The sequence below is a fragment of the Chiloscyllium plagiosum genome, unplaced genomic scaffold, assembly GCF_037043375.1.
Source record: "Chiloscyllium plagiosum isolate Xiang-an unplaced genomic scaffold, Cpla_swu_hap1 HiC_scaffold_4, whole genome shotgun sequence".
NCBI lineage: Eukaryota > Metazoa > Chordata > Chondrichthyes > Orectolobiformes > Hemiscylliidae > Chiloscyllium > Chiloscyllium plagiosum.
The window spans coordinates 148,741,806-148,758,926 of NW_028270142.1; the positions used below are offsets into that span (position 1 = coordinate 148,741,806).

The 17,121-nt window shown below is 44.0% G+C and overlaps 1 long non-coding RNA gene across 1 annotated transcript; it reads left to right on the forward strand.

Annotated features, from left to right (window-relative positions):
* Positions 1-1,734: 1,734 nt before the first annotated feature.
* Positions 1,735-10,408, forward strand: LOC148150504 (uncharacterized). The gene is made up of 2 exons (XR_015756874.1): positions 1,735-1,840; positions 9,757-10,408. It is a non-coding gene; the product is annotated as an uncharacterized LOC148150504 (long non-coding RNA).
* Positions 10,409-17,121: the final 6,713 nt, after the last annotated feature.

Genomic DNA, 17,121 nt, shown 5'->3' on the forward strand with positions numbered 1-17,121 from the left:
GGATCTTGGTGTGCAGGTTCATAGACCCCTTAAAATGGCCACCCAAGTGGACAGGATTGTTAAGAAAGCATATGCAGTTTTGGCTGTCATCAACAGGGGGATTGAGTTTAAGAGTCGTGAGATCTTGTTGCAGCTCTATAAAACTTTGGTTAGACCGCACTTGAATACTGCGTCCAGTTCTGGTCGCCCTATTATAGGAAAGATGTGGATGCTTTGGAGAGGGTTGAGAGGAGGTTTACCAGGATGCTGCCTGGACTGGAGGGCTTATCTTATGAAGAGAGGTTGACTGAGCTCGGACGTTTTTCATTGGAGAAAAGGAGGAGGAGAGGGGACCTAATTGAGGTATACAAGATAATGAGAGGCATAGTCTCTGGCTATCCACTCTATCTATTTCCCAGGGCAGAAATGACTAACACGAGGGGTCATAGTTTTAAGCTGGTTGGAGGAAAGTATAGAGGGGATGTCAGAGGCGGGTTCTTTACACAGAGAGTTGTGAGAGCATGGAATGTGTTGCCAGCAGCAGTTGTGGAAGCGAGGTCATTGGAGATATTTAAGAGACTGCTGGACATGCATATGGTCACAGAAATTTGAGGGTGCATACATGAGGATCAATGGTCGGCACAACATCGTGGGCTGAAGGGCCTGTCCTGTGCTGTACTGTTCTATGTTCTATGTCTCTTTGGGGTACCACACTGGAAATCAAGCTCCTTTTTAGTTGAACCATCAGTAACAAGGGGTAAATTTTAAAGTGAAAGACAGAAGGTTTAGAGGGGGTTGAGGAAAAATATTTTTCACCCAGAGAGTAGTGGGAATCTGGAAAGCACTGTCTGGGAAGATATTTGAGGTGGGAAAGCTCACAACCTTTAAAAAGTACTTGGATGTGCGCTTAAAATATCAGAACATTCAAGCTATAGGGCAAATGCTGGAAAGGGAGAATTAGTGTAGATGTAGATTGTTGTTTGGTGCAGACTCAGTGGCTGAAGGGCTTCTTCTGTGCTGTCTGATTCAGTGAACTTTTTGACTTTAATAGCATAGTTTATACAGGCTCATTATCTTAATCTGAGAATTCAGTTACTTTTAAATATTAAACTTTGCCCTCCGCTGTGTTTGTACAGTTTAATTTGAACCATTAGTTACATACTGTTTGAGCCAAAAACAGTTTTCCTCTGTAGAACTCTGATCTACAATTTATGATATTGGAAGGGTTAAAACTAGATTAGATTGGATTAGATTAGATTAGATTCCCTGCAGTGTGGAAACAGGCCCTATGGACCATCAAGTCCACATCGATCCTCCGAAGAGTAACCCACCCAGACCCATTTCTCTCTGACTAATGCACCTGACACTATGGGCAATTTAGCATGGTCAATTCACCTAACGTGCACATCTTTGGAATGTGGGAGGAAACCGGAGCACCCGGAGGAAAGCCATGCAGACACAGGGAGAATGTGCAAACTCCACACAGTGGAAATTTTTGTGACAGAACATAACTGAATATCCAGACACACAGGCTCATTGAACTTGTAAAAGGTAGAAAATGCTCTGAGGGTTACTCTCACTGGAACCCTCTTAACGGTTTCTTTTTTGTGCAGCTGAAAATAATAGTTTCTTACGTCAGTTTCATGTTATATCATACATATCGTGAGTTGAGAAAGTGAGGACGGCAGATGCTGGAGATGAGAGTCGAAAAAGGTGGTGCTGGAAAAGCACAGCCAGTCAGGCAGCATCCGATGAGCAGGAGAGTCGACGTTTCGAGCATAAGCTCTTCATCAGGAACGTTATTTGAGATCAAATGCTTCAAACTGGATCGTGTTTCATGCAAGAAACACTTAGGAAAGAGGTAGAAATGCTAATTAACTATCCTTTAGACTCCCAACTTCATTGTATCTTGAAACTGAATGATTTACAGTGTCATTTTTGCAAGACCTGCATTTGATGTGTACCTGGAACTTGGAGATTTAACAGAAAATTTATTGCCTGCACATATGCTTTAGTTATTATTTATAGACATAGACACCTCACATTCTTTTCTCAGTAAAGCCAATTTTCCAATTGCACCTCCACATTCCCCACAAATGTGCACCCCTCCTTTTAATAAAAAGCTTTTACACCCAAGTCACTGAGACTTGTTGTCAGTGGAATTCAAAACAAATCACATCAAGCTTTTCTTTCTTTTATTTGTCTGGATTAGAGTGGTGCTAGAAAAGCACAGCAGTTCAGGCAGCATCCGAGGAGCAGGGAAAGCCCTTCATCAGGAATACAGGCAGAGTGCCTGAAGGGTGGAGAGATACAGGCACTCTGCCTCTATTCCTGATGAAGGGCTTTTGCCCGGAACGTCGATTTATCTGCTCCTCGACTGTTTTTTACCTAGTTTCTTTTATTTGTCCTAAGTTAAAGGCAATGTCTGGAAACACAATCTAACCCTATAAAATTTTGCACTGTAACAAAAATGTGTTTACTGTTATATGTTGTTTTGTAATGTTGGAACAAAAATCCAACTGATGATAGTAGATCACCTTCTAATTCCAGTAATTTTGGTTCTGATTCAGCTCTAACATCACAATTCAGTTTGTAGGAAGAAATTTAAGATGCTAGTGCTTTTGGAATTGTTCCACACACAGCAGAAACCATTTGTAGAGTCCTGCAACTGGTTTTCTGCTGCAGAATGTTCTAGAATATTAAGATGCATCTACAGCAACCCTTGTGTCCTTTGTATAGATGTGGATTTATGTCTTAAGTTCAACCTGTAATGCCATTGCACTCATAAATGTTGAATAATTTTGAATGAATGCAACTGAATACAGAAAAGGTTTCCCTCTTCCCCAAAATGACAGAAAAGTCAAGATATTTGACAGATCTAGCTCATCTTTTTTGAGAAATCATTGTGTCCAAAGATGATTAGAATATATAAGGGTTTCTTAGCACTTTGCTTCATAAGCTTCCACATTTTGCATTTGATTATATTACAGATGATCCAAGGCTGTGCATTCTGGTCTTAGACACCATCCCCCCACCCCCCAAAAAAAAGAAAGGCCAGGGAAGACATCCTTCCGCTGATTGCTCTGTTTCTGTTTCCATGTGATCACCAGTCATCCTTCTAAATGTCAGAGAATACATCCCCAGTTTCTTCACCACTTCCTTACAGAAGTGGCCAATCTGGTGAAGGGTCTAGCCATGGGCACCAGTATGGGCCCCAGCTATGCCTGTCTCTTTGTCGGTTATGTAGAACAGTCCATCTTCTGTAGTTACACCGGCACCACTCCCTACCTCTTCCTCCAATATGTTGATGACTGCATCGGCGCCACCTCGTGCTCCCGCGAGGAGGTTAAGCAGGCCATCAACTTCACCAACACATTCTACCCCAACCTTAAATTCACCTGGACCATCTCTGACACCTCCCTCCCCTTCCTGGACCTCTCCATCTCCATTAATGACGATCGACTAGACAGTGACATTTTTTATAAACCCACCGACTCCCACAGCTACCTGGATAACACCTCTTCCCACCCTACCTCCTGCAAAAATACCATCCCGTATTCCCAATTCCACCGCCTCGGCTGTCTCTGCTCCCAGGAGGACCAGTTCCACCACAGAACACACCAGATGGTTGCCTCCTTTATAGACCGCAATTTCCCTTCTCACATGGTTGAAGATGCCCTCCAACGCATCTCATCCACATCCCGCACCTCCGTCCTCAAACCCCACCCCTCGAACCGTAACAAGGACAGAACCCCCCGGTCCTCACTTTCCACCCTACCAACCTTCGCATAAACCGCATCATCCGTCGACATTTCTGCCACCTCCAAATGGCCCCCACCACCAGAGATATATTTCCCTCCCCACCCCTTTCCACTTTCCGCAAAGACCGTTCCCTCCGTGGCTACCTGGTCAGGCCCACACCCCACAACAACCCACCCTCCTGTCCGGGCACCCTCCCCTGCCACCGCAGGAATTGCAAAACGTGTGCCCACACCTCCCCCCTCACCACCATCCACATCCATCAAAGTTTCACCTGCACATCCACCAATGTTATTTATTGAATCCGTTGCTCCCGATGCGGTCTCCTCTACATTGGGGAGACCGGGCGCCTCCTCGCAGAGCGCTTCAGGGAACATCTCCGGGACACCTGCACCAATCAACCCCACTGCCTCGTGGCCAAACATTTCAACTCCCCCTCCCACTCTACCGAGGACTTGCAGGTCCTGGACCTCCTCCACCGCCACTCCCTCACCACCCGACGCCTGGAGGAAGAAGGTCTCATCTTCCGCCTCGGAACACTTCGACCTCAGGGCGTCAATGTGGACTTCACCAGTTTTCCTCATTTCCCCTCTTTCCCCCCCCCCCCATCTTATCCCAGTTCCAACCTTCCAGCTCAACACTGTCCTCATGATCTGTCCTACCTGCCAATCTCGCTTTCCACCTATCTGCTCCACCCTCCTCTCTGACCTATCACCTCCATCCCCACTCCCATTCAGCTATTGTACTCTTTGCTACCTTCTCCCCAGCCCCCTCACCCCCCCATTTATCTCTACACCCTGGAGGCTCCCTGAGGAAGGGCTTTTGCCTGAAACGTCGATTTTCCTGCTCCTCGGATGCTGCCTGACTTGCTGTGCTTTTCTAGCACCACACTGATCTAAACTAGTGTCCAGCATCTGCAGTCCTCACTTTTGCCAAGCTTTATTGTAGTCCCACTGTGGCAAGTATACAGTTCTTTAGGTAAGGAAATGAAAACTGTTCACAGCAGTCTAAGGCCTACGCAATTGAAGCAAGCCTTCCTCAAATCTGCTTGCAATAAAGGGCAATTCTGTCATGCCCACAAGACATCATAATTTAAAAAAAATCTGTGTATTGTTTCTTATTTTAAAACCTGTTTTGTGTGAAAGTGCTATCGATAGCAATATGTGAAAGTTGTCTGACATATGGAAATTGCCAACAATATAAGGCCAAAGCTATCTTTGAAATGTCTCATCCACTCATAGAGATGTACAGCATGGAAACAGACCCTTCGGTTCAACATGTCCATGCAGACTAGATATCCTGGATAAGTCCAGTCCCATTGGCCCATATTCCTCAAAACCCTTCTTCTTGTATCAATCCAGATGCCTTTTAAATGTTGTAATTGTACCAGCCTCTACTACTTCCTCTGGCAGCTCATTCCATACACACCACCACCCTCTGCGTGGAAAAGTTGCTCCTTAGGTCCCTTTTAAATCTTTTGTCTTCTGACCTTAAACATATCCCCTCTAGTTTTGGACTGCCCAACCCCAAGGAAAAAAACTTTGTCTGTTTACCCTATCCATGTTTCTCATAATTTTACAAATATCTATTGGGTCACGCCTTAGCCTCGACGCTGCAGAGAAAATAGTCCCAGTCTATTCAGTCTCTCCTTATAGCTCAAATCCTCCAAACCTGGCAACATCTTTGTAAATCTTTTCTGTAACCTTTCAAGTTTCACAACATCCTTCCTGTAGCAGGGAGATCAGAATTGCACACAGTATTCTAAAAGTGGCCTAACCAATGTCCTGTACAGCTGCAACATGACCTCTCAACTCTTACAGTCAGTGCTGTGACCAATAAAGGCAAGGATACCAAATGCTGCCTTCACTCTCCTGTCGACCTGCAACTCCACTTTCAAGGAACTATGAACTAAGAAAGGGATGATTACCTGATTAGATTAGATTAGATTATTAGATTAGATTTTTTTTAGATTACTTACAGTGTAGAAATAGGCCCTTCGGCCCAACAATCCGAAGCACAACCCACCCATACATTTACCCCTTACCTAACACTATGGGCAATTTAGCATGGCCAATTCACCTGACCTGCACATCTTTGGATTGTGGGAGGAAACCGGAGTACCCGGAGGACACCCACACAGACATGGGGAGAATGTGCAAACTCCACACAGTCAGTCGCCTGAGGCGGGAACTGAACACGGGTCTCTGGCGCTGTGAGGCAGCAGTGCTAACCACTGTGCCACCATGCCGTGGGATTGTATCATAAAAACCCCTAATAGGTTGAGGGAAGTTGAGAAACAAATTTGTAATAAGATCTCCATTATCTCTAAGAATAATAGAGTGGTTATGGTAGGGGATTTTAACTTTCCAAACATAGACTGGGACTGCTGTAGTGTTAAAGGTTTAGATGGAGAGGCATTTGTTAAGTGTGCTGAAGAAAATATACTGATTCAGTCTGTGGATGTACCTATGAGAGAAGATGCAAAACTTGACCTTCTCTTGGGAAATAAGGCAGGGCAGGTGACTGAGGCATCAGTGGGGGAGCACTTTGGGACCAGCGACCATAATTCTATTAGTTTTAAAATAATGATGGAAAAGAATAGACAGGATTTAAAAATTGAAGTTCTAAATTGGAGGAAGGCTAGTTTTGATGGTATTAGGCAAGAACTTTCGAAAGCTGATTGGGGGCAGATGTTCACAGGTAAAGGACGGCTGGAAAATGAGAAGCCTTTAGAAATGAGATAATGAGAGTCCAGAGACAGTATATTTCTGTTAGGGTGAAAGGAAAAGCTGGTAGATTAGGGAATGCTGGATGACCAAAGAAATTGAGGGTTTGGTTAAGAAAAAGAAGAAAGTTTATATTTAAGAGGAAATCAGGAGGGCAAAAAGGGGGCATGAGATAGCTTTGGCAAATAGAATTAAAGAGAATCCAAAGAGTTTTTACAAATACATTAAGAACAAAAGGGTAACTAGGAAGAGAATAGAGCCCCTCAAAGATCAGCAAGACAGCCTTTGTGTGGAGCTGCTGGAGATGGGGGAGATACTAAATGAGTATTTTGCATCAGTGTTTGCTGTGGAAAAGGACAAGCAGATTGGAATGTACGGAAATAGTTGGTGACATCTTGAAAAATGTTCATATTACAGAGGAGGAAGTGCTAGATGTCTTGAAACGCATAAAAATGGATAAATCGCCAGGACTTGATCAGGTGAACTCCAGAACTCTGTGGGAAGCTGGGGAAATGATTGCTAGGCCCCTTGTGGAGATATTTGTATCATTGATAGTCACAGGTGAGGTGCCGGAAGACTGGAGGTTGGCTAATGTGGTGCCACTATTTACGAAGCGTGGTAAGGGCAAGCCAGGGAACTATAGACCGCTGAGCCTGATGTTGGTGGTGGGCAAGTTGTTGGAGGAAATACTGAGGGACAGGATGTACATGTATTTGGAAAGGCAAGGACTGATTAGAGATAGTCAACATTTCTTTGTGTGTGGGAAATCGTGTCTCACAAACTTGATTGAATTTTTTGAAGAAGTAACAAAGAGGATTGATGAGGGCAGAGCAGTAGATGTGATCTAAATGGACTTCAGTAAGGCGTTTGACAAGGATCCCCATGGGAGACTGGTTAGCAAGGTTAGATCTCATGGAATACAGGGAGAACTAGCCATTTGGATACAGAACTGGCTGAAAGATAGAAGACAGAGGGTGGTGGTGGAGGGTTGTTTTTCAGACTGGAGGCCTGTGACCAGTGGAGTGCCACAAGTATTGGTGCTGGCTCCACAACTTTTTGTCATTTACATAAATGATTTGGATGTGAATATAAGAGGTACAGTTAGTAAGTTTGCAGATGACACCAAAATTGGAGGTGTAGTAGACAGCAAAGAAGGTTACTTCAGATTACAGCAGGATCTTGATCAAATAGGCCATTGGGCTGAGGAGTGGCAGATGGAGTTTAATTTAGATAAATGTGAGGTGCTGCATTTTGGGAAAGCAAATCTTAGCAGGACTTATACACTTAATGGTAAGGTCCCAAGGAGTGTTGCTGAACAAAGAGACCTTGGAGTGCAAGTTCATAGCTCCTTGAAAGTAGAGTCGCAGGTAGATAGGATAGTGAAGAAGGCATTTGGTATGTTTTTCTTTATTTGGTCAGTGTATTGAGTACAGGAGTTGGGAGGTCATGTTGTGGCTGTACAGGGCATTGGTTCAGCCACTTTTGGAACATTGTGTGCAATTCTGGTCTCCTTCCTATCAGAAGGATGTTGTGAAACTTGAAAGAGTTCAGAAAAGATTTACAAAGTTGTTAGGGGAGGATTTTAGCTATAGAATGAGGTTGAATAAGCTGTGACTGTTTTCCCTGGAGCATCGGAGGCTGAGGGGTGACCTTATAGAGATTTATAAAATTATGAGGGGCATGGATAGGGTAAATAGACAAAGTCTTTTTCCTGGGGTCGGGGAGTCCAGAACTAGAGGGCATAGGTTTATGATTAGAGTGGAAAGACGTATAAGAGACCTAAGGGGCAATTTTTTCACGCAGAGGGTGGTACGTCTCTGTGGTGGTGGCTAGTACAATTGCAACATTTAAAACGCATCTGAATGGATAAATGAATAAGAAATGTTTGGACGATATGGGCCAGGTGCTGGCAGGTGGGATTAGATTGGGTTGGGATATCTGGTTGGCATGGACGAGTTGGACTGAAGGGTCTGTTTCCGTGCTTTACATGGTTATGACTCGATAACTGCACTCCAGGGTCTCTTTGTTCAGCAGCCTTCCCCAGGACCTTAGCATTAAGTGTAAGTCTTGCCCAGATTTGCCTATCGAAAACGCAATACCTCACATTTATCAAGCTAAAACTCCATCTGCCACTCCTTGGCCTGTTGGCCCACCTGATCAAGACCTCGTAATCTGAACTAACCTTTTTGGCTGTTCACTACACCTCCAATTTTGATGTTATCTGCGAACTTACTAACCATACCTCCTGTTTTCAAATCCAGATCATTTATATAAATGAAACGCAGTGGATCCAGCACCGATCCTTGTGGCACACCCCTGGTCACAGGCCCCCATTCTGTAAAGCAACCATCCATCGCCACCCTCTGTCATCTACCTTTGAGCCAGTTCTGTATCCAAATGGCTAATTCTTCCTGTTTTCCATGAGACGTAATCATGCTAACCGGTCTACCATGAGGAACCTTATTGAATGCCTTACTGAAATCCATTTAGATCACGTCCACTGCTCTGCTGTCATTAATCCTCTTCATTACCACTTCAAAAAACTCAATCAAATTAGTGAGAGACAATTTCTCGAACACAAAGCCATGAATTCGAGGAAATCCATTCCAATGCTGAGAATGCCTCAAAAAAGGAGCAGCTCTTACAGCCACAGTTTTTTCCCGTTCTCTGTCTGGATTACCCAGAATCCCCTCTCATCGAATGAATGTTTGTGTAAAACTCGCACAGTGGAGCAATAGACATCTTGGGCTGAATATTCTGTCTTTTTGAATAAGTACAAGTTGCGTTTTATTTTCTGGAGAGTTTTTCGCCTCAAGGCCTAGTGAGCTTTCAAACTCATCCCATTATCGACCTACCCCATCTTTTGTCACCTCCTTAACTGATTCTATTCCCATCCTACCGTGCTTTGTCCCTGGATTATTTACCACTGAGCAGGTATTTGCCAAAAAATAATGTCCCGTGAACCCACGTCATCTTTAAAAGGCTGCTGTACTGCTGGGGAAGTACTGAGAATCTGGTAAGGTTCCTCACCGGGTATGTGTATTAGCTATAAGGAGAGATTGGACAAACTTGAATTGTTTTGGATTCGTTCGCCAAGCTGGTGGTTTGTTTTCACTAGAATGTCAGAGGCTGAGGGGATCCTGATAGTAGTAAATACAAAGAACTACAGATGCTGGACATCTGCAACCAAAAGTGTGTGCTGGTCTGGCAGCATCTGTTGAGAGAAATAAAGGGTGGTGAATGGCATTGAAATGTTAATTCTATTTTGGTCTCTGCTTTCCTTTCACCTGAGAGAGGTGAATCTACTGTTAACGGGACTGCCTGCAAGATTCTCTCCAGAAGTTGAGTGTGTGTTGCTGGGAAAGCACAGCAGGTCAGGCAGCATCCAAGGAGCAGGAGAATCTACATTTTGGGCATAAACCAAGAATGAAAGCCTCCTTCCTACAGAAGGTCAAACTCCAGGATCAGCTGAATGTGTGATTTGTCTGAACCTTTTCTGAAATTTGGTTTCCAGAAGTATGGTGTAACATGCATTTCATTAGTGCGAATTTGCTGTAACATGATTGATTGATTAACTGTTTCTAAAGCGTAAACTTTTAAAATGTGTGTTGGCTGTAACGTAATTTCATCACCAACACTTTAAGCGCTGTTTCTAAAGCGGTTGCTGCTGAGATGGCTGGTGAACTTAGGCAGGACCCTAGGGGTCAGAGACTAGACGCAGGGGAAGATCATGCCCTCAGGTGGAAAGCCCAGCATGGAGCATCTACGGGCCCGTTGCTAAATAAGGACTGTAATGCTGAACTTTTAACTTTATTTTTATTTTTCTACATTGTACCCAAGGTTTTGTACCTAAGATGGTGACTTTGTACATTTCTCACTGTATTCCTGTATCCCTGTACTTGAGAACACATGACAATAAAATATATTCTAATTCTGACTACAAATACTGGAAGACGATATAGAAACCATGCATTCAGCTTAAATGCGACTTGATGGTGAGTATGTGGCTCTCGGACCCACTGATGGATTTAATGATAATGTGCAACAAATCTTTTGCTCCAACAAGGCAGAAAGTTAAGAAATTGTTAGATGTACTTTCACTCATCTCAGCAACGTGGCTGTTGCTGGGTGCTTGTTTTTTGTCACTGAAGGTTTGTTTGAAAGCATCACAATTATTGTTTGGTTAATTTAGTGTCCGGAGATTTAATCAGAACTGAACTACTATAAGCAGTAAATAAATATGATTCCTGGATTGAACAGCAAGGCAAAATGTGACCAGTTAGTGGCATGAGTGAGGACTGTCTTATGTATTTACTATTTAAGTTGCTGTTGTGACTGAATTGAACTCGGTCAGTTCATGTCAGTACTGTTCCGCTGCATTCTACAACCTTAATAAGCAGTTCTTGCAGTGGCTATAATCAGAAACAAGGTAGGAACTGACCTGCCTGCTTATATTTTGCATTGTTCTGTATGGATATGTGAATTAATGTACGTGCGTGTCTGTGGTTTCTGTCATCCTTAAACACTTCTGCCAACTCCAAATAGACCCTACCACCAAGAAAATCTTCCCCTTCCCACCCCTCTCTGCCTTCCGCAAGGACCGTTCGCTTCGACTGTCCTTGGTTCGTGCCACTCTCCCCACCGAACTCCCTGGTACTTTCCCCTGCAACCGGAAAAGATGCAAAACCCTCACACCACGCCCCTCACCTCCATCCAGGGCCCCAAATAGTTCTTTCATATGAGAGAGGTTCACTTGCCTTGCTTCCAACCTAATTTACTAGTTTACATCAGGTGCTCCCGATGTGGTCTTCTCTACATCAGGGAGACTGAGCGTAAACTTAGGGAATGGTTCTCCGAGCTTCGCAGCCAGCCCCACAGGCCCCAACCGGACCTCCCAATCACCGCCCATTTTAATTCCCCTTCCCACTCCCTTTCTGACATGACCATTCTTGGCCGCCTCCATTGCCACAAGGAACCACTCTGCAAATTGAAGGAACAACATCTTCTGCCTGGGAAATCTCCAGCCAGAGGACTCAACATTGAGTTCTCCAATTTCAAATAACCTCCCTTCCCATCCTCCGACTCCCTTTCCAGCCCCTCCCCCTGCCTTTCATTCCTCCCTGCCACCAACCAGATTCATTCCTCCCATTGACCAACTAGGTCTTCACCTATCCCTACTTCACCACCCTGCTCCCGCTACCCCCTTTATCTGCAGCTTCCCCCTACACCCAACCCCCGTCCTGAAGAAGGGTTTTACCTGAAATGTCAACTTCTCCACCTCCTGATGCTGACTGGCTTGCTGTGTTCTTTCAGCCTCCTGCCTGTCTGTCTGCTAAGTGATTTTTAGAAAGCAAATCAGAAATCCCTGATTGATTACCTGCGATATTCTCTTCCTGCGCTATGTTGTAAATCATGCTTGCTTCAGTTGTCCCTGCTGACCACAAATGCAGGAAGTGTGTCCAACTGTAGTTACTGATGAAACTTATTTCAGAGGTGGAGCTGCAGGTGAGTTCACTGTGGAGCATCCATGCTACTCAATAAGTCATGGATAACACATTCAGGGCTATTCACCACAAGTGAAGATTGAACAGGCAGAAATGGCATGAACAACTGCCAGGCAGAGCAAAGGAAGACAGATAGTGCAGGAGTGTACTGTGGCCATCCCCTTTCTAACATATGTACTGTTAATCAGTGGGGGCCAACTTCATGGCACCACAGGTAAGTCTGCTGTGCAAGAGGGGACGAACTGCAAGTCTATTGTGGTAGTTGATTTAATTGTAATGGAAACAGTCATTTCTGTGGCTGTAAAAGATACTCCAGCAACAGTGTGTTTCCTCCCTGGTGCCATTGTCAGGAATATGATTGAACATCTGCAGGGCTCATTGAAGGGGGATGTTAAACAGACAAAGATTGTGGTAAGTGTAGAAAAGAGGATGCACACAGAATTTAGGAAGCTAGGAAGTAGATTTTAAAAATGAAGCGCCTGAGAACAAATCTTACAACCACAACGCAATAGGACCTAAAGCTAAGAATGTCTGGATTACTTCTGTTACCACATGCTAGTTAGTATAGAAATTGGAGGTTAGTTCAGAAGAATGAGTGGTTGGAGAGATCTTGCAGGAGGGAGGGTTTTAGATTTCTGGAACAGTGGAACTGTTTTTGGGGGCACTGAGACCTTTCAAGGTGGATAGGTTGCTCCTGAACCAGAATGGGGCCAGCATCCTCGTAGGAAAACTTGTCGTGTTTGGTAGTTTTTAAACAAACTTGGCAGAGAGGTGGGATCCAGAGAAAATGTTCAGCGAGAGATAATGAATGGCCACAATGAGAAGAAACAGCAAGTGATTCAAGAAGGAATTGAAATTATAGGTTATTTAAGGCACAAGTGAGTTTAACAAGGTTGAATGGTGTTTTATTGCAAGGACTTTGATGAACAAGGCAACTGAGTTGAGGGCACAAATTAAAACATGAGGGTATGATGTCATTGCTGAGATATGGTTGAGAGAGGGGCAGGACAGGCAACTCAGTATTACAGATACAAGATCTTCAGGAGAGTTAGGGAAGGACATAAAGGAGGAGGGGGTATCACAATATTGTTATGAAGGTGTAGGTGTGTACTGTACCTTTAAGAGAGACTAGAAGCTGACATGGACTTAGAGAGGCAAAGAGCATACTGAAAGAAGTTAAAATGTAACATTTGACTGTGAAACCAATTGTGCAGATGAGTTGCCATGATACAAAAACAAATCCAAATTCAGCCAATCAGTTTAACTTATGCCTCAAAATACCAAAATCCAATCAAATTTGAATTTAGTATTTTGACAAGGTCAAAACCAATGAAATGATCTGATGTTTTAGAATATAGAACCAGACATTTTGAACAGATAGGAAGATAACTGCCAAGGACACCAACAAATATAGACTGCTAGCTGAAGAGCTTTCTTTAAGACACCTGTCTATAAGAAGTTTGTGCAGCAGAACATCGAAACCAAACGAGAGGAAAATCTACAGAAGAAAATCTACAAAAGAGAATCGACAAAGCTGACTGGTTTTGAAACATGTTTTTTTTTGTAAATCTTAATTGGAGTTTTTTTAAATCAGACCAGTATTGCAGATTGAGAGGTAAAAGATAGGTTCAAAAGTATGGAGTTGTAAATAGCTATTGTTTTAGGATGGACTTAAAGAATAAAATTGTTAATTTTTACTTTAAATACTGACCTCTGGGATGGTTCTTTGCCTCTCAAAATTTAACACATTATGGCATGAGGTGAGCTTCTCTGTGTCAGGGTTAAATTACCAGAGGGGTTTACTCTATGGCGTATGAATATCTTCAGGGAATCAATTACAGCAGTAAGGAGGGATGACATCTGAGGCTAATCAAAAAAAAGGTTAGAACTTAAAAACCAAAATGGACGAGTCACATTGCTGGGAATGAACTGTAAGCCCTCCAACAGAATGGGAGAAATGAAAGAGCAGATATGTAGGCAAATTTCAAAGATGTGTAAAAGTACTATGATAAGGTGATGATAGGGAATTTCCACTTCCCCAAAATTAATGGGGTAGTCATACACTTAGAGGGAGGGGAATTATTAACATGCATCTAGGTCAGCTTTTAGCTGCATATAGAAGATCCTAAAAGAGAGAACAAGGTCCTGAACGTAATTTTAGGTAGTAAAGCCAGGCAGTTGGTTCACGTGTCAGTGGGAAGTCATTTTGCAGACAGCGATCATAACTCCATTAGATTCAATATTGTCATGGGAAAGGATTAGGATGGGCCTGAAATCAAAAGCCTAAACTTTAGCTAGCAGAATTAAGGAAAGTCCCAAAGCATTTTATTCTTATATAAGAAGCAAGCAGGTAACTAGAGAAAGGATTGGTCAACTAAAAGATAATGAAGGAAGGCTGTGAGCCGAACCTGAGAGAATGGGTGAGATTCTGAATGATTACTTTGCGTCAGTACTCACTGAGGAGAGGAGAAAGTGAGGACTGCAGATGCTGGAGATCAGAGCTGAAAATGTGTTGCTGGAAAAACGCAGCAGGTCAGGCAGCATCCAAGGAGCAGGATGCCTGAAACGTCGATTCTCCTGCTCTGATCTCCAGCTTCTGCAGTCCTCACTTTCTCCTCGAAGATTTTAACCTACTGTGAATCCTCTTGCACGGATGCCTTCCTTGAAGAAGCTGTCTTCCTCCCTCTACAAGGATTTCAGTGAGTCCCTCTCTCACTGCACACCCCAGGTCATCTCCTCTGCCCAGAAGCTCTTCAGCCACGTTCTCAAACAGACTCGCTACCACAGCCACATCTCCTTCACTGAGGAGAGGGACATGGTGAATCCTGCGATAAGAGGTAGAAGTTTGATTGGTCTGGATCACGTTGACATAAGTAGGGAAGATGTGTTGGGTATGCTGGAGGTTATTAAGGTGGACAAATTCCTAGGACTGGATGGGATCTATCCCAGGTTGCTGAGGGAGGCGAGAGAGGAAATAGCTGGAGCCCTAACAGTTATCTTTGGGGCATCCTTTAATACAGGTGAGGTGCTGGAGGACTGGAAGGTTGCTCATGTTGTCCCCCTGTACAAGAAGGGTAGTAGGGATATTCCGGGTAACTACAGACCAGTGAACCTGACGTCAGTGGTGGGGAAGTTGCTGGAGAGTGTACTGAGGGACAGGATCTATTTATGTTTGGAAAAAAAAATGAGCTTATCGGTGATGGGCAACATGATTTTGTGCGGGGGAGATCGTGCCTTACCAACTTAGAGTTCTTCGAGGAAGTGACCAAGTTGATAGATGAAGGAAGGGCTGTTGATGTCATGTACATGGACTTTAGTAAGGCGTTTGATAAGGTTCCCCATTGTAGACTAATGGAGAAAGTGAAGTCACATGGTGTGCAGGGTGTTCTAGCTAGGTGGATAAAGAACTGGTTGAGCAACAGGAGACAGTAGTAGTTGAAGGGAGTTTCTTAAAATGGAGAAAGGTGACCAGTGGTGTTCCACAGGGGTCAGTATTGAGTCCACTGTTGTTTGTGATATACATAAATGATCTAGAAGAGGGCACTGTTGGTATGATCAGCAAGTTTGCAGATGACACGAAGATTGGTGGAGTGGCAGAAAGCATAAGGGACTGTCAGAGAATACAGGAGGATATAGATAGACTGGAGAGTTGGGCGGAAAAGTGGTAGATGGTTTTCAATTCAGACAAATGTGAGGTGATGCATTTAGGCAAGACTAATTCTAGAATTAATTATACAATGAACGGAAGAGTCTTGGAAAAGTTGATGGGCAGAGAAATCTGGGAGTGCAGGTCCATTGTACCCTGAAGGTTGCTGTCCAGGTGGATAGAGTGGTCAAGAGGGCATATAGTATGCTTGCCTTCATTGGACGGGGTATTGAGTATAAGAGCTGACAAGTCATGTTAAAATTGTACAAGACATTGGTTCGGCCGCATTTAGACTACTGTGTACAGTTCTGGGCACCACATTACCAAAAGGATGTAGACGCTTTGGACAGGGTGCAGAGAAGGTTTACGAGGATGTTGCCTGGTATGGAAGGTGCTAGCTATGAAGAGAGGCTGAGTAGGTTAGGTTTATTTTTACTAGAAAAAGGAGAATTGAGGGAGGACCTGATTGAGGTTTACAAAATCATGAAGGATATAGACAGGGTGGATAGAGACAAGTTTTTTCCCAGGGTGAAGGATTCAATGACGAGAGGTCATGCTTTCAAGGTGAGAGGTGGAAAGTTTAAGGGGAATACACACAGTAAGTACTCCACACAGAGGGTGCTGGGCATTTGCCAGCAGAGGTGGTAGAGGCAGGCACAGTAGATTCATTTAAGATGCATCTGGATAAAGGCATGAGCAGGTGGGGAGCAGAAGGATACAGATGCTTAGATACAGAATTGACCGACAGGTTTAGACAGTAGATTTGGATCGGCTCAGGCTTGGAGGCCGAAGGGCCTGTTCCTGGGCTGTAAATTTTCTTTGTTCTTTGTTCTTTGTTCTTTCTTTGTAAACTGGGGCAAGGCTAATTTTAATACAATCAATAAGTCTTGGCCAGAGTGGATTGGGAGCAGATTCTTTTAGGTAAATTTGTGTTAGACCTTTGGGACATATTCAAGCAGAAAATAAAGTGTACAGAGCCAACATATTCTAATGAAGATAAGGGGTGGGACCAACAAATCAAGCAAAGCCTAGCTGTCAAAGGATTCAAAGTTTGTGAGAAGATTTGTAGCTCGGGTGCTCGTTGCTGTGGTTCTGTTCGCCGAGCTGGAAGTTTTTGTTGCAAACGTTTCGTCCCCTGTCTTGGTGACATCCTCAGTCCTTGGGAGCCTCCTGTGAAGCGCTTCTGTGGTGTTTCCTCCGGCATTTATAGTGGCCTGTCCCTGCCGCTTCCGGTTGTCAGTTTCAGCTGTCCGCTGTAGTGGCCGATGGGTCCAGGTCGATGTCAAAGGATATATAGGCAGCATGGTAGCACAGTGGTTAGCACTGCTGCCTCACAGCACGAGGGACCCAGATTCGATAATAACCTTGGGTCACTGTCTGTGTAGAGTTTGAATGTTCTCAGTGTCTGTGTGAGTTTCCACCCAGTGCTCTTGTATCCTCCCAGAGTCCAAAGGTGTGTGGGATAGGTGGATTGGCTATGCTAAATTGCTCTGTAGTGTCCAGAGAA